The sequence below is a fragment of the Mustela erminea genome, chromosome 18 (assembly GCF_009829155.1).
Source record: "Mustela erminea isolate mMusErm1 chromosome 18, mMusErm1.Pri, whole genome shotgun sequence".
NCBI lineage: Eukaryota > Metazoa > Chordata > Mammalia > Carnivora > Mustelidae > Mustela > Mustela erminea.
Window position 1 is genome coordinate 42,760,102 of NC_045631.1, and position 25,981 is coordinate 42,786,082.

Below are 25,981 nucleotides of genomic sequence, written 5' to 3' on the forward strand. Positions count from 1 at the left end.
GCTGATGATTAAGGTGCTTAAGGTGCCACAGAAAGTTATGGGGTGGGCGGGGGGGGGGCGGCTTTGATCTCCAGGTCCTGGATTTGAGCCCCACGTTGTGAGTAGAGATCGCTAAATAAATACGGTTACAGAAAGTCGTTTTTCAGTTCATGTTCTTCATCCGTTTTTTAATTTTTTAATTTTAAAGAATTTATTTATTTGACACAGAGATCACAAGTAGGCAGAGAGGCAGGCAGAGAGAGGAGGCAGCAGCCTCCTTGACAAACAGAGAGCCTGATGCTGGGCTCCATCCGAGAACCCTAGGATCATGACCTGAGCCGAAGGCAGAGGCTTTAACCCACTGAGCCACCCAGGCGCCCCCTCATCCGTTTTTTGTTTGTTTGTTTTTTAAAATTTTTGGATGTTGAGTGGAAGTTAGAAAGGACTTCACCATGACCTTAAAAATAATTTCCTCAATCCTCCCTCAGGTCTTTTTCTTCTTCTTTCTCAACAGCTAAATCTTTAGCCCTTTGGTGTCTGCTCTGCAGAACAGTGTAATCCAGTGAATTTTTCCTTCACAATTTGAGATGACCCCTTGGATCCTAAACCGGCACCACGGGTATATTTTTGTAACATTCCTGGTTTTTTCCTCTCTTTCCTTTTTTTTTTTTTTAATTTTATTTATTTATTTGACAGAGAGATCACAAGTAGGCAGAGAGGCAGACTTAGAGGCAGGCAGGGGAAAGGGGGAAGCAGGCCCCCCACAGAGCGGAGAGCCCAACGTGGGGCTTGATTCCAGGACCCCGAGATCATGACCGGAGCCAAAGGCACAGGCTCAACCCACTGAAACACCCAGGTGCCCCGTTTTTTCTTTCTTTTCCTTTCCTTTCTTTCCTTCTTAATATCTTTTTTTTTTTAAGATTTTATTTATTTTATTTGACAGACAGAGATTACAAGTAGGCAGAGAGGCAGGCACAGAGAGAGAGAGAGAGAAAGGAGGAAGCAGGCTCCCTGCTGAGCAGAGAGCCCGATGCGGGACTCGATCCCAGGACCCTGAGATCATGCCCTGAGCCGAAGGCAGCGGCTTAACCCACTGAGCCACCCAGGCGTCCCCTTAATATCTTTTTCTTATAAAAAAATTTTTTAAAAGATATATATTTATTTATTTATTAGACAGAGAGATCACAAGTAGGCAGAGAGGCAGGCACAGAGAGAGGGAAGCAGGCTCCCCACCAAGCAGAGTGCCCGACGTGGGGCTTGATCCCAAGACCCTGGGATCATGACCCGAGCTGAAGGCAGAGGCATTAACGCACTGAGCCACCCAGGCGCCCCATTTTTTTGAAAAATTTTTAAAAGATTTTATTCATTTATTTCACACACAGAGCGAGCGAGCACAAGCAGGGGTAGCTGCAGGCAGAGCAGAGGGAGGGGGAGAAGCAGGGTCTCCGCTGAGCAGAGAAGCCGATGCGGGGCTCCTTCCCTGGACCCTGGGATCACGAACCCAGTTCAAATAATTTCTCAGGTGCTCTACCGACCAAGCCAGCCAGCCACCACCACCACCCCTTGGATTTTTCTTTAAAAAGTGCAGAGCAGGGGCGCCTGGGTGGCTCAGTGGTTTGGGCTGCTGCCTTCGGCTCGGGTCATGATCTCAGGGTCCTGCTGAGCAGAGAGCCTGCTTCCCCCTCTCTCTCTGCCTGCCTCTCTGCCTACTTGTGATCTCTGTCTGTCAAATAAATAAATAAAATCTTTTATAAAAAAAAAAAAAAGTGCAGAGCAGGGGGCACCTGGGTGGCTCAGTCGGTTCAGTGTGGGACTTCTGATTTTGACTCAGGCCTTGATCTCAGGGTCCTGAGATGGAGAGGACCAGCGTGGGTCTGCTTGAGATCCTCTGCCTCTGCCTCTCTCCTTACTCACGTGTGCATATGGGCTCCCTCTCTCTTAAAAAAATCTAAAAAAACAAACCAGAGCAGAGGTTCTTGGCTGGCCATCAGTAGAGCAGGCGCCTCTCGATCTCAGGGTCATGAGTTCAAGCCCTACATTGGGCCAAGAGCTTAATTAAAAAAAGAAGAACAACAACAACAACAGCAGCAGCACATGGACCTGACCACCTTCAATTCTCTGAGTCCATGGGATTGACCCATGTCATCCATGCAGATGATGGTTGGGCACCTATCAGGGAGCCCAGCACTGAGAAGTGACTGTGATCTCATTCCTGCCCTCTAGGCATTCATGGTGGGGGGGTCGGGGGGCTGCCGGGTCACTCCTTTGGAGACTCCTTCTCAAGAGAATGGATGCCCCTTCGTGAAGCGGCAGGCACTATAGTGTGGACGGACCCTCGGGGACAGAGCAGGGCTCCTGGGGATAAACCTCTTGTCTTTTCTCACCTGGGCAAACAGGTCTGCCCAGCAGGACATAAACTGCCAGCCACTGAGCTGGGGTCCGGGTCCCAGTGCATGGGACTCTAGGCCTCCTGCCATCACCCCGGGCTCTGGCTCAACCACTTGGGACACCACCCACCAGGGCATTGCTTGGTCCTGGGAGTAGAGAGAAGCCAGATGCCCTTCCTTTCTCCTCCCTGACCCCAAGCAGGGATCATCCGGCTCAGGACCCGGATAAGACATTTGCCCAAATGGCCAGAACCCCAGGTTTCCATGCACAGGGGACTGTGAGAGGTGAACACACGGCTGTGGCTCCCACCTGGCCATGACCCCCTTGAGGCCCAAGGCCTCTCCTATGGGGCTCAGTGTCCCTAACGGGAGCACATGATATCTAGTCAATACATCAGAAGGCTGGGTGGAACACAAAGCCAGCTGAAGCAGGAAGGGCTGCCTGACACCTCAGGGGGCCTTAAAGACACAATTTCAGGGCACGTCGACAGGAGGGGGCAAGCGGGACACTGCAGTCTGAGGCAACAGTGGCTGGGGCGGAGGGCAATTAGGGAAGGAGGGGATGGTTTGATCCGGCTGACCTGCCCAGCCACCTGGAAGTTAGGATCTGGGCCTCGGAGTGTCCCAGGGGACGCTTGCTTCTCATGGGCAATACTACCATAATTGCCCCCCCCCCCCCCCCCCCCCCCGTTTCCCTTCCTTCACAGACTCATTCATATCCTCAACTCGGCCAGCAGGTTCACCTTCCAACAGGAAGCCCCCACCCCCACCCCAGTCTGGCTGGAACCCTCCTTATTACATCAGACTCTGATCCAATGGAAGGCAGGATCACAGAAGGTCCCCTGGGATCTGTCAGGTGCCCTTACCCCAGGCCCTCCACTCACCACCCTAAACACACCAACCCAGTCTCCTCCCCTTGCCCTCAAGCCCTTTTAGAATTGGCCTAGGAGCCACCTTGCTCTCCCTGGAAAGCCTCATTATGTAAGCTATAGATCTTTTTCATAGCCTCGTGGTTGGTGGGGGGGCCTCAGTCTGCACCTCTAAAACAAATTTGGACAACGAGTTTGGGGAAGGCAGCAGGGCAAGGTGGCTCCATCTCAAAGGCTCTCAACAGATTCTGGGGTATGGGTCCAAAGGCCTCCCGACCGGACTGGGTGGTCTCCTGCATCAAGACCGGGGAATCCCTCATTTCCTCATTGGTAATGAGTTTCCTGAGTGCCTAGGGTGTGCCGAACACAAAGCCAGTCCCGGGACTGTGGGGAAGGGACCTGTGCCTGGAGCCCGTCCAACACTGTCATGGTCACAGGGAATGCCTGGTTCAGAAGCTGACTCGGGGGCATCTTCCCAGATGCTCCCAGGAGTGCTTCCAGCCCATGGCCTTGGAGGTCCACCAGCCTCCACCCCGGCCCCAGAGACTGGAATTCCATTGCCCTATAGCGGTCCTGGGGCATGCGTCTGATTGAAACGAGAAACCACAGAGATTCTGGGGTACGGCCAGAATGGATAAACATGGGCCACAGATCTGGAAGAACAAGTTTTCCTTCCCTCCCGGGGAAGCCCTTTGTACCCACAACCTCAGTTGCCTGTTCTTTGTTCCCGGAAGGTTAAGGGGGCGCGCAGAGCCAGTGGAGAGCTTCCTGAAGGAGCCAGATTGGAGTCCTCTAGACTGGAGGTCGGGTCACACGTGCAAGGACGTTACCTAGGTCTACCAAAAACGGCTCCTCCGAACCCTTGGCCCGAGCCCACCTCAAGGGCAGAAGGGGCCCAGGAGGACCTTGTGGTGCAACGGTAGCGCGTCTGAGTCCAGAAGGGGACCGGGAGAAAGCAGGGAGAGCACTTGGAGAAGAGGCAGCAAACACGTGGAGAAACCGATCCTGATGGCCACCAGCACACAGATCAACCAAGGGCGGTACCACAGGGCAGGAAGGTCAGGCTCTGCACACTCGGGCCACAGTAGCTACACGTCGTTGCCCCAAATCTGTGCTACAGAAAACACCCCCGCGCCAGGACCCTAGGTGGGAAATGAAACGTCACTGAGATGAACAAACTCAAAAAACTCAAAAAGAAGGGTGCCTGGGTCGCTCAGTGGGTTAAGCCGCTGCCTTCGGCTCAGGTCCTGATCCCAGGATCCTGGGATGGAGTCCCGCATCGGACTCTCTGCTCCGGGACGGAGCCTGCTTCCCCCACCCCTCTCTGCCTGCCTCTCTGCCTACTTGTGCTGTCTATCACTAAAAAAAAAAAATAATAATTAAAAAAATAAACTGATAAGAACAGATACCACGATAGCCAAGAACAGATAGCCAAGAGGTCCAGAAGCGATGCCGGCCGCCCTGTCCTCGCCACCACCGTCGCGCCGCCATCCGTACTGCACTCCCCGGGAGCCGAGTCACCCTCTGTCGGCACTCCTGGCTCACTCTCCCGGGGCGGGACGCTCCACACGCGGTTTCGGTTGCAGTGATCCCACGCATCCCTGGTGAGTTTTCACATCCCCTGCCGCTCCCTCGCCCTCTTCTCTAGACAATGACCTGCTGTTTGCAGGCCCCGCCCCACCCCCGACCCAAGCGAAAGGGCGGGGAACCTGTGCGGGTGCCTGTGCCCGGGAGCCGGACTCCGCTCTAAGCACCTCCTCTCCAGCCTTCCGCGACCGAGACACCTACCCCGCCAACCGCTCCCCGGCCCCCGTCTGGTTTTGTGCTAGGTGGATGCCCCGCAAAGCCTGCACTTAGCCGGAAGGACGGTGAGACCAGCACCGCAACCTCATGGACTCCTCAGGGGCCGTGGCCCTGCGGGGAAAGAACCCTGATGGCACCGCCCTCGCGCGCGCTGGACGCACCTGCCCTGCAGGCTTCGCTCTCCGCGTTGGGCCCTGGGCACCCCGGAGCGAGCTGAAGTTCTTCTCACCCTCACTTCCCAGCTGGGATCCCCGAGACCCGAGAGGTTAAGAAACGGGTCCGGTGACCCGCTGCCCTCCGCCTGTCCCCAGAAACGGGCCGCGTCTGGAGCGCAGGCCCCGCCCGCTGCAGGAGTCTGTGGGAGGGAACCCTGAGAACCCGACCTGCACCTGGGAGGGGAACGAGGGCGGCCGGTTCCGACGCATCTGCGTGGGCAGAGGAGACGCGGGTAACACGATGGCGATTATTTGTGCTCACGGCCCAGCGTGGCCCTAGCTCTGGGTTCTGTGACTCTCACCCGGCCTGGGGTTGCCCCCCTCTGCCTTGGCGGAGAGGACGATCTCTCTTGCACTGGTCCTCAGGAAGTGCTAGGGTGAGCCTCGGAGGCCCTCTGTGGAAATGCCCAGCAGGAGTAGCCAACCCTCCGAGAGAGACAGTAATTGGACCAGTCACTTTTCCCAACCCCCATCTCCTCTCTGAATGCCTGGTCCTAATAACACCTAATGTGGGGCCTGTTTCGTGCCTCCTGTTTTCCCGCCCCCACCAGAGAGACGCCCCTCTCGGCCCCTAGCCTGGTTTTAACTTTCTCCTGTGGCTGGCACCAGCACGAAGAAGATAGGTCCCCCAGGCACTTGGTCCCTGGATGGCCTCCTATCCCACACCTGCCCCTGGCCCTCCACCCCAGCACCCCCCAGGCCCTGGAAATCCAACCTGGACTGCGTTTTATGCCTTTCTGGAGCTAGAGCCATGCCCAGCTCCTAAGCATCCCTAGAAGGGACGAGTGAAGGGATGAGGCTCAAACCAGGTCAGCCATCAACCCCGCTTACCCAGCCCCTGGCGCAGGCTTCTGGTGAGGGCTCTTCCCGCCTCGCCCACACAAGACCCCTCTGCTTGGTTCCGGGGTCTTCAGGAGTCACCAGATGGGTTCCCATGTATTTTGACCTTCAGGCGCTTGCACTGCCTCTCCCGGGAAAGACGCTTTCTTCGCCTTCTAGTGCACGCGTTGGCCTCCTGCGCGTTCACGGACTCCAGGGCATCCAGAGTGAGAGCCGTGGGCCGTGCCCCAGAGCCCACACAGGTCCACACCCACAGAATGGGGTGTCACCCTCACCAGGAGCCATGTGCCTCCACCAAGGTGTCGCACCCTCGTGGTGGTCCCTGCTACCCTCACCGGAGCCAAAGATCTGGGGCGGGGACTGAGTGGTCTCCAGCAACATCTGTTTTTGGAGCCTGGCGTACCTAGTAGCTCAGCAGACTCTTGGATTTTTGCCGAACTCACAGGTGATCAATTCTATCTCGGGACCGTTGTCCTACGCATTTCTCTCTTTGTCCATCTTCGCTCATGTGTATGTGTATGTGTATGTGTATGTGAAAAGCCACACTGATGATCCTTCCCCTGAACTGCATGACCTTTACTCATGTTTTATCCAGTCGGTTTTCCTCTTTTCTTTTTCTTTCTGATCCCATTCCGGGATCTCCTGTGTAATTTGGAGATGAACCCCGCCTCTGGTGGGCTGGCAAATATTTGTTCCCAGTTTTGTTCGTCCTTTTCTTCCTCCCTCCCTTCCTTTCCTTCTGTTTCTCTCCTTTTCTCTTCCTTCCTTCTTTCCATTGGACAGACATGAGCATTACATAGTCAAATGTTTCAGCCCACTGGGGTGTGAGTCCTCGGTGGCAGTTGGGTCCTCTGGGACGACGTTGCTGGACAGAGTGAGGAGCACAGGAGGTTCTTTGCGGGGGAGGGATGCGGGGGTGGCTAATGCTTTGAAAGTCAGAGGGAGGAGGCAGGTGTGGGCTGGGAGAGCCTCAAGCCCCATAGCTACTGACAAAGGCAGAGCCCTTAATGAGAGGTTTCTGGAAACAAAGCCGGCCGACTAGAGGAGCCCCAACCCACATCCCCACGGTATAAATGGCCCGGCCCCAGTACCCCCACTGAGCTCAGGACCGAGGGCCCCCGAAGGATGCTGGCCGGTATGTGACCTCCACGGCCAACCTTGTGGGCTGCCCCCCATTCCCATGCCCACCGTGCCAGGTCTGGGGTAGCCAACAAAGGCGGGTGGGGTCATTGGGTCTGTCGGCTGCCCAGTGTCTCCTCCACCCTGATACCCCACGTTTATCTCAGGATGGCCTGCCGCTGCTGGGAGCCTGCCTTGCCCCAGTATCCGTGGTCCCCGGGGAAACAGACGTCTCCCCGAAAGCCCAGCAGTGTGCCAGGAGCCGCTTTTCAGAAGGCAGAGTCTCTGGCATCGGTGGCCTGGCGGCCTGCTCCAGAACCCGCAGGTAGAGCCCGCGCTGTGATCCTTCCCCGCCATGGCTCCCATCAACAACACGCAACATGTCTTTCCTTCAGGGACCGCCCACCGTCATCAGCACGATGGGGTCCGCCAGAACCCGTGGCCCAAACCGCAGAGCTGCCCCTCGAAGGGCTTGAGAGCCCTCTTCCGCTCCAGGCCAGCCTGAGCTGAGGGTCACCCAGTGTGTGAGCCCAGATGGGGAGTCTACATGTGTGGAATGTGTCCCTTCCAGAATGCGAAGAGGCCCACTGGGCCCTGGGCTTCCTTCTCTCAGTAGACTCCGGTATAAAGAGGAAGCAGTTTTCTGGGCTTTGGAGGGGATGTCCCTGCGCTGGACGACAACAGGACCTCCTGAACATCATGCTGTTTCACTGTAGGGTTTACCTCCCTCTGTGGTCATGGGGTGTTGTGGAGTGGGGTGGCCAGGGGAGTGTGCGGGTCTCTTGATGGCCTCTGAGGCACCTGCCCCCTCCACCCCCCCAGCTTATCCTGCCTGATCAGGGGGATGCAGCAGGGGAATGGATCCACCCTAGGGCCCGCGCCAGGACCAGGTAGCCCAGGCCACGGGTGGTGGTGGGGTTGGATGTCCCCCGGGGGCCAGATGTCTGCCTATATCTGTGTTTCTCTCTCCCCACTCCCCTGCCCCGGGGACTATCCTTTGTCCATTTTCTGTTGCCTGTTCAACTGTTTGGTATCAGTTCCTAGGATATCTCATTAAATCAGTGGATAGGAGAGTCAGAAACGGATGCCTTGCATCAGTCAGTTGAGGAACCCTCTGGTGGCAACGGTGTGTGCACAACTCATGAGAAGAAATCCTTTGCAAGGTTTGTAGAAATCTCAGGTCAGGAAACCATCGTGGACCCACGCCGACTTCTTGCTTCATTTTCTCTACTGGACACTGTAAGTTTTCTTGGGCTGGAGGCCTTTCTGTCTGGGGGTAGGAGTCACCCCTGTCATCGCGTCTTGGCACATAGAAGGCATTCAATAAATATGTCCTTTCCTTCTTTCTTTCTTTTTTTTAAGATTTCATTTATTTATCTGAGAGACATACACATAGCTAGAAAGGGAATACAAGTGAGTAGAGTGGGAGAGAGAGATAAGATTCGCACCTAGCAAGGAGCCTGATGCAGGGCTTGATCCCAGGGCCCCAGGATCATGACCTGAGTGGAATGCAGACGCTTAAGGACTGTGCCATCCAAGTGCCCCTCATCAAGTATTTCCGGAACTGTGGAAAACCTTAAGCAGTAACACTGGTGTCTCCTCCCCCCACCCTCCATCATTGTCATCACCCCATCCTCACACCCCCACCGGCGGAACCTAATGTAGGGTTCCAATCCCAAACTAGCTCAAACCAGCCAGGACCGGGGGGAGAAGGAAAAGAAATGAGTAGGGAAGGTGATGTGATGTTTAGGGTGTCCTGAAGAAACTTTCTGCCTCCCTGCAGAAGATAAAAAAGGACACTTAAGACAAAGACAGGTTGCTTGCCCTGCATTCCAGCCTATACATCACACTTAGAAAAGAATGTCAACTTACCAAAATAAACTACTTAAGAGCCACACACACACACACACAAAAGAGAAAAAGATAGATAAACAAAGACAACCTGCCTGTTTGCTTGCCTTCCAATACCAAAAAAGAAGTACAATCTTTTCCAGATTCATCTTAAAAACAGTGTAAGTTCCCTATATGATCAACTAACACGAGAGTTTCCTGTAAGAAAACCCTCAACTCAGAGGAAGCAAAATCTTGGACTCTTAAATCATATAAAGCAACAGCAAAATACTACTAAAAACGTAACCCCCCACATAACTGAAAAAGAAAACCATTAAGTCTGCCACTAGTCACCGGATATTTACCCCTGAGGGGGTGCACCGTTCCTGGAAGTACTGCAATACCAGGTCGATGCGTGGAGTGGACGGAGCAAGCTCCTATTCTATCTCCCAGCTCCAAAAATCCATTTAATATAGTGTCCTCAGATAAAGGACGTATCAGATATTAAACTGATAAGAACAGATACTACACTTGATCTTAGCCAAAAGGCCGAGAAGCGATACCACACACTCGTCCCTCGCTGTCACCGCCAAGTCGCCATCCATATTGCACTCACGGCGAGCCGCGGCGCGCCCAGCCCACGCCTCGCTTCCCTCCCCTCGCCGACAGCGCTATGGAGACCATCGCTCAGAACGCTGGGCCGCACACATGTCCATTCTCTACACCTGAACACAGAAATGGTGCTTCTGTCGTCGCTTTGTCGCTCGCGCCGTTCGCCATTTCTAATTTGAATGCCCCGCCCCTTCCGCGCACGGAGGCGTGGCCGCGCCGGAGAGGAACCCGGTGGAAGCAGAGCTCCGGTTTGCTGGGAAGCGCTTGCTGGCGTGAGGGGAAGACCCAGAGAAGTGGGGATGTGTCTGGGGAGGACGGGGGCTGGGGCAGAGTGGTCCGAGTTTCCGCGAAACTCGTCGGCGCATCATCTTAGGACCCTGCTGCGGGCTGCCTGGGTCCCCGCGGCTGGGAACCAGCAGAGAAGCGCCGAGCTGTGGCCACCTGGGAAGGGCTCCAGAGACAAGGCGGGGCCCCGAGACTGATCCCTGATAGGGTGGCCACCCTGCCCCATCCTCAGGGCCCTAGGGCACACTCCCTAACCTCCTGAGCCTCAGTTTCCCCAGTGGAGAAGTGGTCGCCTTCAGACCTCCTTGATGGGATTTAGGGAACGCAGATGTAGCTAATGAGGTGACCTTGGTGTCAGTCGTTGAGAATATGGGTTCTGGGTTACGGTTAGATGGAGCAAGGAAGGTCCACGATAAAAGACAAACGTTCCTTGATTGGGCTCACACCTGGGCTCAGTGCTTTCTTCATCTCAAACTTGCCCAGTTTGCCTGCGCATGGCGCAGTTGAGGCAGACAGGTGAAGAAACTTGCCCGAGACCATGGGCTTCATGGGAAGAGGCTGGCTGGGCCTGGGAAGCCAAGAGTGCAGGGCCTAGAAAGGGCACCAAGGAGACGTGATGCTTGTGTGTCCAGCCCATAAGGAGATGAAGTGTTGCCCAGAGTGACACAGGAGTCCTTCGCGCAGACAGGCCGGAAGCCGCGACCCGTGCAGGCCCCGAGAGCGTTGGCTCCGAGTACCCGGTGGGACCTACTGTATACCTTGGCCTCCTCGATTCACCCTCCCCCTTCCGTCCCTTATCTCTAAACGGGGAGCTGGTGAGATGAGAAATTACTGCACATCATTACTGGGGATAAGGAGACAGGTTTGCTGTAGACTGTATCCGGGAGAACCAAAGGCAGGGAAACTAGCTTCGGCAAGTCACTTCTCTGAAGCCTCCTCATCTCCAAAGGCCGACTATGAACAGCGCGCCTGTAATCCTGAACTTCACCTTCCCTCCTCCACCCAGTGCCCCAGGTTCTCCCTTACCTGCCTTTTTCTTTTTTTTTTTTAAAGATTTTATTTATTTATTTGACAGACAGAGATCACAAGTAGGCAGAGAGAGGGGGAAGCAGGCTCCCCGATGAGCAGAGAACCCGATGCAGGGCTTGATCCCAGGACCCTGGGATCATGACCTGAGCCAAAGGCAGAGGCTTTAATCCACTGAGCCACCCAGGCGCCCCCCTGCCTTTCTTTTTATTCCGTAGCAGCATATCCCTGGACACCTAAACGTGAATTTATAATAGTCTTTTAGCTCAACAGCGCAGAAGCCCTAGAGCGGGGATCTGTGTGTGTTTTGTTTCCATTTTTATCTCCAGTGCTTGAACAGCGCCTGGCATATACCGGACGCCCGGTGTACTTAGTTGAATAAATGAATGAATCAATATTATATCATGGGATACCTGCCTACAGGAAGGGATTAGCAAAGCTCTTGGGCCTTGTGGTCCTTAGGACTCTCTGTGTGTTCTACTACAGCTCTGCTCTCTTCCACGCTTAGGAACCCATTGTGTGCTCACTACATTTGCTTTGTGGGCTTTCTGATATTTAGAAGGAGAAGTTTTATGTTGCAGAATGACACATTCCCTCATGGGGAAGGTGCATTTCCCACTGGAAATTAGTGATTTTCCTTTCTAGGTGGCGCCTGGTTGGCTCAGTGGGTGGACCACGGGATTCTTGCTCTTAGGGTCTGAGTTCAGGCCCCCTGTTGGGTGTAGTACCTACTTAAAGATGAAGAAACAAAGTATCTTTAAAAATGATTTCTTGGTGGGGTGCTTGGGTGGCTCAGTAGTTAAAGCCTCTGCCTTCGGCTCAGGTCATGATCTCAGGGTTCTGGATCAAGCCCCACATTGGACTCTCTGCTTGGTGGGGAGCCTGCCCCCCCGCCCCCCCCCGCCGACCCCGTCTCTCAGCCTACTTGTGATCTCTGTCAAATGAAAAATAAAAAAACCTTAAAAAAAATGATTTTCTGGGACACCTGGGTGACTCAGTCGGTTAAGCCATTGCCTTTGGTCAGGCCATGATCCCAGGGTCCTGGGATCCAGTCCGGTATTGGGCTCCTTGCTCCGCAGGGACCCTGCTTCTTTCTAGGCCTCTGCCTGCCACTCTGCCTGTTTGTGTGTGCTCGCTCTCTCTCTCTGACAAATAAATAAAATCTTTAAAAATAATTTCTTTAAATTTAAAAAAAAATTTTTTTAAAGATTTATTTGTTTGACAGAGTTCACAAGTGAGCAGAGAAGCAGACAGAGAGAGAGGAGGAAGCAGGCCTCCCGCGGAGCCGACAGCCTGATGTGGGGCTCGATCCCAGGGCCCCGGGATCATGACCTGAGCTGAAGGCAGAGGCTTTAACCCACTGAGCCACCCAGGTGCCCCATCTTTTTTAAAATTTTTAAAAATAAATGACTAAAAATGATTTTCGGGGCACCTGGGTGGCTCAGTGGGTTAAGTCTCTCCCTCGGCTCAGATCATGATCTCAGGGTCCTGGGAAGGAGCCCCTCATCAGACTCTCTGCTCAGCGGGGAGCCTGCTTCCCCCACCACTGCCGGCCTCTCTGCCCACTTGTGATTTGTCAAATAAATAAAATCTTTAAAAAGAAAAGTTTAAAAAAAACGATTTCCTGTTCTAGTTCATGCACCAGCTTCTTAGGAGTTTGGGTAATATGGGTCTCCTTTAGCCAGCTCGCATCGATGGGCACAGACCGAAGTGCCTCCATAGTGAGGGCCAAGCCGAGAGGGGACAGTCACGCCCTGTCAAAGCATCCTCCAATCTCACCCCGGTTCCCTTGACTGTCGCTTCAGAGGAGGTGGGAATGATAAGCTGGGGACAGAGACTCCAGGGGCACAGCTAGCTTTCTCAGCCACTGCCTGTTTTCCACAGCCTTGCCCAACTGTCTTGCTATCAGACTCTTGCATAACAGAGTAGCCAGTGGTATCTTTAGGAGCAAGGATGTTCATGTGTCCTCGAGCTTAAGATCCACTATCATTTTCTCTTCATAGTCTCTGCCCACTGTCCTTTGAGTTACCTTTTTGCATTTCCATCTCTAGCATGCTTTGTATGTATCCTAGTGTATGAGTAGTTTTTTCCCCTAAGATTTTATTTGACAGAGATCACAAGTAGGGAGAGCGGCAGGCAGAGAGAGAGGGGGAAGCAGACTCCCTGCTGAGGAGAGAGCTCGATGTTGGGGCCTCCATCCCAGGACCCTGAGATCATGACCTGAGCCAAAGGCAGACGCTTAACCCACTGAACAACCCAGGCGCCCCCTAGTGAGTCCTGGTATAAATCTTTTATTTCTTCTGGATGGCTACCCACTTGTCCCAGCATCATATAACGGCCCATCTGGTATTGGTTTCAGATGCCACCTGTATCATATAAGAAAGTCCTCGTATATATTAGGATCTGCTTCTGGATCTTTTTTTTAAGATTTTTTTTTTTAAAGGTTTTTGAAGTGGGACACAGGGGGAGAAGAAAATCATTAAAATTCCTCACCTACTGACAAGCTCTTGAAGCAGAGTGGCTCTCCCCCGGGGACTCAATCACCCTTACCTCGAGGTTTTGCCAAGGACAATCCTAGCCTGACCGACGCCCTACCCCGACAGGTCCTACCAGGATCCTGTAAGTCAACTTTAACAATTCTTTTAGGAAACTTTCTCTCTAAACCTCCAAGATAGTGTCGAGATAATTCCCAAACAATTCCCAAACGTATGGTCCGCTGATATACATCTAAAGGGTCTCACAAGATGATTTTTACTACTAGTAATAAGTAACCTTTCTCCCAACAAGAGCTAGACCCTCAAGGTCCTGGAGACCTTGCTTTCCAAATTCCAGTGAGACTAACACCATCCCTTTTGTCCTCACCCACCGCCAAGTCCACTCCTACTCTGCCTTTAAAAACTCTAACTGTAATCTGGTTCGGGGTCCAAGTCCCTACTCGGCTGTGTTGGGTATACTTGGGCCCAAGCTTAAGCTTGTCAAATAAACCCTTGTGTGATTACTTCGGTGTTGGCTCCCTGATGGTCTCTCGGATGCGAAAACTCCGACAAAGACATAACAATTTTATTTATTTGACACATCAAGAGAGGGAACACAAGAAGGGGGAATAGGGGAGGAAGAAGCAGGTTCCCGCTGAGCAGAGAGCTGGAAGCGGAGCTCCTTCTGAGGAAAAGGTACCCAGGCATCCCTTTTTTTAGAGGATCTTTTTGTTTTGTTTTGTTTTGAAAGATCTTGTGCTTAAGTAACCTCTATATCCTCCAACTCAGATCCAAAGTTGCATGCTCTACAGACTGAGCCAGCCAGGCGCCCCTGGATTTTTGTTTTTGAAAAATATTCTGATAACCTGTTTTTAAAAAATTTTGATTCAGGGGGCGCTTGGGTGGCTCAGTGGGTTTAAGCCTCTGCCCTCGGCTCTGGTCAGGATCCCAGGACCCTGGGATCCTGACCAGAGCCCCGAGCCCCCGAAGCTCAGCAGGGAGCCTGCTTCCTCCTCCCTCTCACCTGTCTCTCTGCCTATTTGTAATCTCTGCCTGTCGAATAAATAAATAATTTAAAAAAAATTGTGATTCAGGGGTGCCTGGGTGGCTCAGTCGTTACGCATCTGCCTTCAGCTCACATCCTGATCCCAGAGTCCTGGGATTGAGCCCAAATTGGGCTCCCTGCTCAGCAGGAAGCCTGCTTCTCCCTCTCCCACTCCCTCTGGTTGTGTTGCCTTTCCCGCTGTGTCTCTGTCAAATAAATCAATAAAATCTTAAAAAAAAAATTGTGATTCAGGGGCTCCTGGTGGGTGCATTCGTGAAGTATCTTTCTCTTGGTTTCAGCTCAGTTCAGGATCTCAGGGTCCTGGGATCTGATCCATGCTCGGCTCGGAGTCGGAGATGCTCTCCCTCTGTCCCTCTCAGTTGTGCACTCTCTTCTCAAATAAATCAATCTTTAAATAAAATCATAAAATGAAGTAATATTTTTTAAAAAATTTTCTTTTAACAATTTTATTTATTTATTTGACAGAGAGAGATCACAAGAAGGCAGAGAGGCAGGCAGAGATGGAGGAGGAAGCAGGCTCCCCGCTGAGCAAAGAGCCCGATATGGGACTCGATCCCAGGACCCTGAGATAATGACCTGAGCCGAAGGTAGAGGCTTAACCCACTGAGCCACCCAGGCACCCTGAAATAGCATTTTTGAATCAACTGATTCTTCGGTGTCACACCTGCTCTGGGATCACACAGGTGAACACGACCTTGTCCCTGTGGTCAGGGGCATCTGCCATGTTCTTCCCTTCCTCTTCGGCTGCCATTCAACCCCAGCCACTCCTCACAGAGCCATTGGGGACGCCAAGCGCAACCAGAGAACGTCTTCCCCGGGCCGAGGCTGCCAACTGCAGGGCCTCCCAAGTGTTCTGTCCCCGGGGCTCCAGAGGACTGTTGGGTCCCTGCCAGCGTCCTCAAGTCTGGGCCTCACCGTATCCCTTCTGCCTGGTCCTGCAGTGACCCTGCCTTCACCTCAAGGTCTACACTGTACTCTTCCACGGCTCTGTGAGGTCCTTTCCAGCACCTCAGCTTTCATAACAAGTTGAAGAGACCCGGTTGGAGAGACTGACCGGTTTTGTTTCCTCGGACTTCCTCTCCCTTCCGACCCCTCCCTCTCCCTCTCAAGCCTTCTCCCCTTTTCCTTTTCCCAGTTACGAACAAAAGCTTTTACTTCTAGGACGGGCATCAGAACTGGGTCAGTCGGTCTGACTTGTCAGTGGGGAAAGAAGGTTGCTTTTTTCTAACAACAGCCAGCTAAGCTGGGGTCACACATACCCCATTTTAAAAGTGACTCAAGGGGGGACCGTCTGCCCCAGTCTTGCCGCTCAAAGTGTGGTCCCCAGACCAGCAGCGTTGGGAGTCCCGTGAGCATATTAGTTTTTAACAAGACTCTCATGTGTACACAGCAGCCCCAAAGAAAAGTGTTCTGCAACGGGACTTGATGGCTGAGGGAGAGAGGCAGAGAGAAGCAGCGAACACAGTTTTGAGGATCTCAACTTTCACTACCAACACAGGCAACCCAATTCCTCATCATTCTTCTCACACTCTCACCTTCTACAACCCTGAGGAGAGTTTCAAGTTTCTAGATCTTCTGGCGGTAAGACAGAAAAGGAGAGCGCCCCTTGGTGGGGTTTTGGAATTACCTGGGATGTTTGACGGGGTGGAATCCGCGGCGGACCTGACGACCAAGAAAGATTTCTTGAGACGTCTTGGGTGCAAAATGGAGGTTTATCCAAGAACACGGACAAGACCCTTGAGTAAAAAGAGCCGCAGCGAGGGGCTGTGGAGTGGCCCATTATATACCTACAAGTTGGGAGGGGGCGGTAAGGAAAAATGGAAGTTTCAAAAGAACTTTCATATGCTAAAGAGGACCTACAAGATCAGCTGAGGCCTGGCCATTTTCACGTTAAGGTTGTTTTTCCGCTCAGGCAGGGCATTAACATTAAGAGCGTTGGGAGCTTCCTGGAAGGAGGTCGCGCCTGTCACACCCTGGAGTGGGGGTGGGGGAAGGGTGCCCGGTGTCCTCTTCTGCTTTGTCTTCAGCCAGCCTTCTGCTCCCTCCTCACCCATAAGGTAGGAGCTCAATGTTTGTTTTTTTTCTTTTCAGGTCGTTAGTGACTGAGGAGCTTGCGAGAAATGGGGATGAGATGGGGAAAAGCATAGAAGAAACTGATTAATTAGGTGCCCTTGAACGTTCCCTGAGAGACGTGAACAAAGAAGTGGGGAGCTGTTACGCTGTCTTTCTCTGAAACAGCCGGGTGTTACTACTCCAAGCCTGAAAACCTTGGACGTAGGAGTTACAGATGATCGAGGCAGTGCGAGGGCCAGCAGAGTGCCTTTCCCCCAACCTCCCGCCCCAAACGTGTTCTCAGGATCCTGGGGCTAAAACACAAGTGTTCGTGTGTTGGAGAGCAAGTTGTGTGCCCAGCTCCGTAAAACTAGATCCGTAAAACTAGGTTGTCTCAACCAAGAATGGGGCTTCAAAACTTGCCTGCCATTATTTAGCACCCACTGTGTGCTTGCTAATCCCCACATTTACCCCTTGCTTTTTATTTTATTTTTTATTTTTTAAAGATTTTATTTATTTGACAGATCACAAGTAGGCAGAGGGAGAGGAGGAAACAGGCTCCCCGCCCAGCCGAGCAGAGAGTCCAATGCGGGGCTCCATCTCAGGACCCTGGGATCATGACCTGAGCCGAAGACAGAGGCTTTAACCCACCGAGGCACCCAGGCACCCCCACCTTGCTTTTTAAACATTTAAATTCAATTAACGACTACAGAATGTATTACTCCTCTCAGAGGTAGAGGTCAGTGATTCAACAGTCTTTTATAATACCTAGTGCCTTTATTTTATTTTATTTATTTATTTGACAGAGAATACAAGCAGGGGCAGTGGGAGAGAGAGAAGCAGGCTTCCCGCTGAGCAGGGAGCCCGATGTGGGTCTTGATCCCAGGACCTGGGACCATGACCCGAGCCAAAGGCAGATGCTCAACGACTGAGCCACCAGGCACCCCCCAGTGCCTTTTTTTAAAAAAAAGGTTTCATTTATTTGACAGAGAGAGACACAGTAAGAGAGGCAACACAAGTAGGGGGAGTGTGAGGGAAAAGCAGGGGGAGTGGGAGAGGGAAAAGCAGATTTCCCCACTGAGCAGGGAGCCCAGTGTGGGGATACATCCAAGGACCCTGGAATCATGACCTGAGCCAAGGGCAGATGCTAACGGACTGAGCCACCCAGGCGCCCCCCTCAGTGCTCATTCTGAAGCCGGAGAGCTAGGTTCTTGTCTCATGGAGCCAAAGAATGAATCTTGAGGACAAAAGAGAGTAAAGGGATAGAGGTTTATTAAGTGAAGATACAGAAGAAGCCCTCAAAAGTGAGAAGGGTCAGGGTGCCTGGGTGGCTCAGTGGGTTAAGCCTCTGCTTTCAGCTCAGGTCATGATCTCAGGGTCCTGGGATCAGGCCCCACATCAGCAGGGAGCCTACTGCCCCCCCCTCCCCGCCTGCCTCTCTACTTGTGATCTGTCAAATAAAGAAGTAAAATCTTAAAAAAAAAAAAAAAAAAGACGTGCTAAGTGTCCCAACAGGATTGCCAACAGGGGCTGTTAGGTTTAGTCTAGTATAGAAAAGGGAACCCAAATCCTTTTAACATCTGATTAGTAATAACACGTTCAATGGCTTACTTCCTTTTTATGGTCTGGTTAATCTTCATTGGTTGTAGGTGATTAGCATAAAAAAGATTACCCAACCCGCACACACTGGACAGGCCGGGTGGGGTCTGTTCCCTTATCTCTGGTTTCCCCAGGCCTCCACATTTTTGAGATTTCTGTGAGCCAATCATACGGCCCCTATCCCTGTCTCCCTACCTAGTCCCACTTTTCCTTAATTTGTCCTCTTTAATGTCCATCACCCAGTTTCCCCATCCTCCCAACCCCCCAGCCCCTGTTCTTTTCCTCATTTCAAGGATCCCAAAGTGAAAGTGTTCTTTTTGGTATTTTACATCTTTTGGAAACTGAGGCTGCCAAGGCCCAGCTCCCAACTTCTTCAGCTTCCTTCCTCTTCCCCTTCCCACAGAATTAAAGGGACCTTTAGTCTGGGCTGGTGGTTTTACATCATGGTGGTTGGTGGCTCCTTACTCCCAACCACAGTGATAAAAGTAGGTCAAACAAATCCTTGTTCAACAGATGAGAAAAGGGAGCTTCAGAGAGTCCAACACACTTGACTTAGAGATATACTCACATTTAGCAGAGAGTAAGAGAGGGGATCCTGCCAGCTTCCCCCGCCCCCGCCCCCGCCCCCGCCCCCGCCCCCGCCCCCGCCCCCGCCCCCGCCCCCGCCCCCGCCCCCGCCCGTCAGTCACTAGGAAACGGTAACTAGGAAAGGATAGAACTTCTTCCAGGTTTAATAACCTGGGAACAAAAGAAATAAAGGCACGACCTCTCAAGAAGTGTCCCAAAAAGCTGGGGATACGAACAACAAAGGAAAGGCAAAATCCTGAAATACTTCAGATCGGTGCATTCTAAAACAAGTTCTGTTATTTGTTACCCATCTATTAACCCCCGTGGGGGTGCACCGTTCCTGGAAGTACTGCAATACCAGGTCGATGCGTGGAGTGGACGGAGCAAGCTCCTACTCCATCTCCCTGCTCCAAAAATCCATTTAATATATTGTCCTCGGATAGAGGACGTATCAGATATTAAACTGATAAGAACAGATACTACACTTGATCTTAGCCAAAAGGCCGAGAAGCGATACCACGCACTCGTCCCTCGCTGTCACCGCCAAATCGCCATCCATATTGCACTCACGGCGAGCCCCGACGCGCCCAGCCCACGCCTCGCTTCCCTCCCCTCGCCGACAGCGCTGTGGCGGCCATCGCTCAGGACGCCGGGCCGCACACATGTCCATTCTCTACACCTGAACACAGAAATGGTGCTTCTGTCGTTGCTTCGTCTCTCTCCTCTCTCTGTAGTTTGAATGCCCCTCCTCTTCCCGCCCAGGAGGCGTGGTCACAGCGGGCCGACAGTCACCCGGCAACGCACCTGCGTTGAATCCCGGACGGGGCGGCGGGGTGGGGGGGGGTTGGTCTCCACTTTTGTACAGACGGAGAGAAAAGACAGGATCCAAGAGGGCTCTGGGTGACGGCAATCGGGGCCTCTGGAAGGGAGCCGTTGGCGGAGTTGGTCCTGAAGAAGACAATGTCGCAAGACATCCTCACTAGAAATGCTTGGACCGTGTGGTGTATTACGTCGGCGGAAAGACGATCTTCTCGTACTTGGCCAGCTGAGGGGCTCATTCTGAGTTAGGGGAGCGGAAGGTCTGGAGCAGGGGCTTCCCGAAGCGAGGAGGGTTGCCTTCCTGCGAGACGCAAGGCAAATCATAGGAAAGTGCGGAGGAGAGAGGAGGCGTGTCAGATCGGGAAGCGGGGGTGGGCCGCTGGATGGATTTTCTCCAACTCCAGTACCTGGGTCTGTCCGTGCTTCTGAGAGTGAATCATGTCTTGGGCTTCATACGTAAAGCTCCCTGCGCCTGGGACATCGTTTCCCTTCACGTCTTCCTAACTTGGCTGTTTATGCAGATACTCTGGATTCCCCTTGGGTGTCACCTTCTCCTGAAGCCTTCTTTAAAGGCCCTTCTATACCCTACCTAAATTCTGATTAGCGGCCCTCATATGCATTTTGTCCCACCTGCTAATTCGTTTCAGGCACACCACTCTCCACCTTTTCAGGCAACCAACCCTTGACTGCCCTGGCTTGGAATCTGAGATCATTAAGGGCAGTACCCCATCAGTATTTATCTCTCTATCCCATCACTAGCTCAGTCTTGGCAGGTAGTAGTTGGTCAGTAAACGTTTGTTAAGTGAAGAAGCGATCCCCAGATCGGACTGAATCAGAGAAGCAATTAGGAGGCTACTGGCCTGGTCCAGGGGTGATGGGGGTGGAAGATCTGGTCAGGGGTGGTGGCACACGACAGAGGAGAGATGACTGTCAGGGATGTTCTGGGTATCAAGGCCAGTCAATTCCTAAACTCCCTCCCCTGACCTTTCCTTGTGGCAAAGACTGCTGCTGGCTGGCTGCTTAGTCAGCATTTACCTTTCATATTCTCCTTCCTAGAGAACTTCAGTTTACTTGGGGGGTTAATATTTCTTTCATTTAATCTCAGAAAAACTAGAAGGTATTGCGGTTATAAGACTGAAACGCAGTCATTTCACCCTGCGGGATGGAGAGCCTGTACTCAGGTGTTGCCTGAACCCTTTCCAACGCCAGCCCCTGGGCTGAGTGCTCTATTGTATTACCTAACTTAATTCACTCAACAGTCCCGCAAGGTGGATATTATATTTATCCAGGACCAGGACTATGGTGAGGCCAATGAGGACCCCTCCTTGGGGGGGAATTTGGGAGACTGCCCCCCCAACTCTTCAGTGATCAAAATTAATCATATTTTAAGACAGGGGATGCCCAGGTGTGTCAGTGGGTTGAGCATCTGCCTTCTGCTCAGGTCATGATCTCAGGGTCCTAGGTCTGAGCCCTGCATGGGGCTCCTAAAATATTTTATTTATTTATTTGACAGAGAGAGACAGCAAGAGAGGGAACACAAGCAGGGGGAGTGGGAGAGGGAGAAGCAGGCTTCCTGCTGAGCAGGGAGCCCGACACGGGGCTCGATCCTAGGACCCTGGGATCAGGACCTGAGCTGAAGGCAGCTGCTGAACGACTGAGCCACCCAGGCGCCCCTAAATAAAATCTTTAAAAAATATTTTAAGACACTTAATTTAGATATATTCATAAATATACACATATATTGGTTTATGTGCTTCTCACCTTGATAGGGGTTTTGTTGCTGTTCTATCCCCAGCACTTGAGGCAGTGCTCAGTATATATTCGGCGCTTGATAAATATTTGTTGAACGAATGCACGAGAGTCACATGAAATAATACATAAGGTGCTTAGCTTGCACCCAACGTGACTCTTTGGGCCTTCTAATCCCATGATCTCTGTTCAGATCTGTGTGTCTCAGACCATCTAATTTACTCACTAATTTGGTTTGGCTGAGAGGGGGTTGCTGTGGTTTGAACACCCCAAGCATTTATTTATCTCTCATTGGCCTTCTTGTCCTGTCTGGTGTTCTGGCCATTTGAGCAGGTATCTTAGTCCCTATCCCAAGTTGGATAAGGCCCAACAGCAGGAGAAGGGTTTGTCCCCTCTCTATTTCCAGCACCTGCCCAGGTAGTCCATCTCTCAACCCCCTCTCCCTCTGTCCTCTCTTCCCCATGCTGGGCTTGCTGCAGACCCTGCTGGCTACCTGGAATCTTCAGGTGCAGGAGGCCAACATGAGCTTTGGAGCAAAGAGTTCCAATTCAGAGGCCAAGAAACTTGTTTCATGGGGCTCAACTCTGATTATTATTATTTTTTTTAGTGTCCTTGTGTGTGAGCCAGGTGCAGTTTATGGCACATGCATGGTCACAATCTTATTTAATCTTCAAACAAACAAACAAACAAACAAACCACCTTTTTTTAAAAAAGTAAGCTCTACCCCCACGGTAGGGCTCAAACTCACAAGCCTGAGATCGAGAGTCACATGCTCTATCATCTGGGCCAACCGGGTACCCCTCATTTAACCTCTACAACACCTTTGAGAAGTGTTAACGTCCCCAGTTTGCAAATTCAGCTTGCAGAAGCTGCCTGGCTCACCCTGGGTACTTCCAAAAGTCTTCCAAGTCCAAAGGTCTTCGCAGTAGGCAAGGTGACCAGCTGTCAGACAAAACTCTTAGCTCATTCATTCTTTTATCTAATAATGATTGCTGAGGCTCAGGATAATAAGCCTCTAGACTCATCAGAGGCTTGGGATTATAGCAGATCTCTGTTGTAGATCTGCAGGAGAACATTTAAAGTACTCATCGTCAGGGGGCCCCTGGGTGACTCAGTGGGTTAAGCCTCTGTCTTCTGCTCAGGGTCCTGGGATAGAGCCCCGCTGGGCTCTCTGCTCAGCGGGGAGCCTGCTCCCCCCCCCGCCCGTCTCTGCCTACTTTTGATCTCTGACTGTCAAGTAAATAAATAAAATTTAAAAAAAAGAAAGAAAATAAAAATTTTTTTAAAAAGACACAAAAAAAGTACTCACCGTAAGGGAAAATGCACAGCCTTTAGGGTAACTTTCTATTAATCTGTTCTAGATCCTTGCTGCTCAAAGCGCTGTCTGTGAACATCTGTATCTGTATCACCTTGGAGCCGGTTAGAAATGCAGAAAGTTGGGCACCGCATCAGACCTACTGTCTTAGTTTGCTCTGGTTGCCATAACAAAATACTGTAGACCAGGAGCTTAAAGAACAGAAATTTCTTTTCTCACCGTGGAGGACGCTGGAAGTCCCAGTTCAGTGTACCAGCTGAACCAGATAGCACTCTGGTGAGGTCCCTCCTTGCTCACAGATGGCCACCTTCTCCGTCTGGCATCTCTGGCTCTCTGGCATCTCTTTTAAGGAAACGAATCCTATCCTGAGGGCCCCACTCTTATAATCTCCTCTCTCCAAATTACCTTCCAAAAGGCCTCCCCTCTAAATACCATCACACTGGGGGGTGGGGCATCAATATATAAATATTGAATTTTTACTTGAATAAAGTATTGAATATTCAATATATAACCTGAGTGGGTGGGCACAATTCAGTCTATAATACTTACTGAAACATAATCTGCGTTTTATTTTATTTTTTAAAGATTTTATTTATTTGACAGAGATAAGGAGAGAGAGCGAGCACAACCACGGGGGAGCTGGAGAGGGAAAAGCAGACTCCCCATGGAGCAGGGAGCCCGACATGGGACTAGATCCCAGGACTCTGGAATCATGACCTGAAGTGAAGGTAGATGCTTCTTGACTGAGCCACCCAGGAGCCCATGATCTGCATTTTAATAGGGTCCACAGGAGGCTAATATGCACATGAAATTCTGAAAAGCAATGCTTTCAGTCATATACATTGGAAAAGAAATGGCAGCCAAGGATCAATTTGTATATGTCACTTTGTGTGTTATCTGAGGAAGATATTCCATATTAAACTGGTTTCCTGGGTCCTTTTTTCTGTAGTTGTTATTGGTTGAGATAAACTCATTTGTTTTTATTTATTTTTTAAAAGATTTTATTTCTTTATTTGACAGAGAGAGACACAGCAAGAGGGAACAGGCAAGGGGAGCGGGAGAGGGAGAAGCAGGCTTCCCGCCGAGCAGAACCTTGGATTGATGACCTGTGCAGAAGGGCGACTGAGCCACCCAGGAGCCCTGAGATAAACTAATTTAATATCATTATCATAACAGCTACCAGGCATAGAGGATTTTATATAGGCCAACTCCTTTGTGGACCGCTTCACACATTTAACCTTATTCAGTTCTCATGACAACCATGTGAGGTAAGTATTATCCCATTTTACAGATGAAGAGGTTGAGGCTGGGAAGATAAATAATGTGCCCAAGGGCTCACTGGAAACATGAAAGTCAGGACTGGAACTCCTCTTTTAAGCCAATAGTCCTCGTAGCGTGGCCCCCAGACCAGCATCATCAGTATTACCTGAGAAATTGCTGTAAATGCACATTTTTGGGTCTGTGAGCCCGAGACTGACCGAATCAGAAACTCTAGAGGTGGGGCTCAGCAATCTGTGTTTTTAGTAAGTCCTCTAGATGATTCTGACGTACACTCAAATTTGAGATCGATGGGTTGAAGCCTACCCTAACCTCTCAGTGTGTGCCAGACCACATGGAGGGCTGGGCTGAGAAACCTCCCCACCCCAATCTGAGGAGAAAGACTGAATCAAACGGATGAGGTCACTGGGGACCGGCCCTGTTGTGAATGCTCCAAGGAGCCCACCCAACTTGGATACCTGGGCAGTCAACCTGTTCCCTCCAGAGCATGGGCCTGCCTTTCTCCCTTCTCTGCCTCTCAGTTCAGCTGTTCCTTGTTTCTGAGGTATTCTCTTTCTCCTGGGGGCTCTCGTGCCTGGTTCTTGCTGACTACCCAAATCCCTTCCTCCGACCCTCCCCTGAGTGCTAGGCATGGACGCTGGACATCCCTCCTCACAGACACCCAAACATGGCCGCCACCGAGCTCTTCATAACCGTCCCTGCCCTGGACCTTCCTCCTGCCTCAGCCTTCTCTGCCCCTGTCATTAGGCCCTCAGTAACAGTATGGGAAATGTCACCGAAATGAAATTTTCTGCTCAAATCATGGTTTTCTGTTTTGGTTTTGTTTTTGAAGTAGCCTCCATGCCGAGCACGGAGCCCACAGTGGGGCTCGACCTCACAACCCTGAGGTCAAGCCCGGAGCTGAGATCAAAGAGTTGGACTCATAACTGACTGGACCACCCAGGTACCCCACAAATAATGTTTATTTAAGTCTGATCTCAGTTCCACAGAAAAACTTGAAGAGGGTATATTTTTCATTTCCAACCTCAAACTGTAAAAAAGGCCCTGTCTGAATGGAAGACTCCAGAAGGAGGCAAAGGAACCTGCATATAACTTATATACATAACTTAAAACAACCTCCCTCCACTTTTCTTTGGGGATCAGTCAGTGACAAACATATCCACCAGGGGGCAGTATCTGCTCCTTTCTAGACCTAAGCCCCAGGCCCTGGGACTGGGTCTTGGGATCTTTGCTGCTGAAAGGGCCCCCTGCAGGGGAGAAGGGTGCCTATGGGGTCCTTCCATACATGGTTTTTTCCTGTTCACACTCATTCTAAGAGGTAGCTTGTAATTTCTCCATTTTGTTCCTGAGGAAATAAAGCTGGGATTTGAAAAATGGGTCTTCGTGGGGGTGCCTGAGTGGCTCCGTCAATGGAGTGGCTGACTTTTGGTTTACGCTCAAGTTGTGGACTCCTGGTGGTGGTCTCAGGGTCGTGGGATGGAGCCCCGTGCCAGTTCTGCGTTGTTCAGGGAGTCTGCTTGAGGATGCACTCTCCCTCTGCCCCTACCCCTGCCCTCTCTCTCTCAAAGAAATAAATAAACCTTAAAAAAAAAAAAAAGAAAAAAAAAAAAGAAAGGAAACAAGAGTCTTTGTGGTTCCCAAGCTGCCAGCTGCTTCTTTGGCTTCCCTCCTTCACGGCTCACTCTCCTCCCTTGGAGACAAGGATTTTCTCAGCCCCTTCCTTGGTGAGCTCCTTCATCTCTTATCCTCAGCTATTTCTGCATATGGACTATTTGTAGCTGAAGGGACCTGGAATGGCCTAAACCCGGAGGGCAGGGGGGAGAGTGACTTTTCCAAGCTAGTCTATTGGTGAGGGACAGGACTCACCCTGACTCTCAGCCCAGGGTTTCAGTCCGCCAGGCTTTGACGGGGGGCTTCTCTCTCCAGCATCATCCCCACCCCTGGCCTCTGTTTTTCCTCCTCTAAGAAAGTCCCTTGTCCTCAATAAAGTCCCCAGAGTCCAATACTACCTAGAACTTGCCCAGAAACACAGGGTTTTATAGGCATCCCTGGCTAACCCAGTATCAGCAGAACCCTCAAAGGCTGAGGAACCCCAGA

General features: G+C 51.6%; 2 non-coding genes across 2 annotated transcripts; both read right to left on the bottom strand.

Moving 5' to 3' along the window:
* Window positions 1–9,412: 9,412 nt before the first annotated feature.
* LOC116578642 lies at window positions 9,413–9,603 on the bottom strand. Its single transcript, XR_004281007.1, has one exon. It is a non-coding gene; the product is annotated as a U2 spliceosomal RNA (small nuclear RNA).
* Window positions 9,604–19,047: 9,444 nt separating this feature from the next.
* On the bottom strand, window positions 19,048–19,238 carry LOC116578639. The gene has a single exon (XR_004281005.1). It is a non-coding gene; the product is annotated as a U2 spliceosomal RNA (small nuclear RNA).
* Window positions 19,239–25,981: the final 6,743 nt, after the last annotated feature.